Source organism: Myotis brandtii, unplaced genomic scaffold (assembly GCF_000412655.1).
Source record: "Myotis brandtii unplaced genomic scaffold, ASM41265v1 scaffold833, whole genome shotgun sequence".
NCBI classification, from domain to species: domain Eukaryota; kingdom Metazoa; phylum Chordata; class Mammalia; order Chiroptera; family Vespertilionidae; genus Myotis; species Myotis brandtii.
Genome location: NW_005371384.1, coordinates 81655 through 81904, shown reverse-complemented (window position 1 = coordinate 81904; position 250 = coordinate 81655).

The following is a 250-nucleotide window of genomic DNA, read 5'->3' as shown; positions in this document are numbered from 1 at the left end:
GGAAGCAACAAATCTGGCGGTGACATTTACCGTCCCATAAAGTGGACTGAGTTTTACCCTAAGAAATATTAAGCCAGCCGACCTACCGCTTGCTAGTGAATTATAGCACGCCGGAGGGACAAAGCGCCCTTGGCCGGCTGGAGAACGAGAGTAACGAGGCAATAGGTTGGAACAGGACCTGCTCCCCACGACCGGTTTCCCCACACAGATCGTCCTGGCCGGGGCCCAGACACCAGGGAAGCGGGCGCGC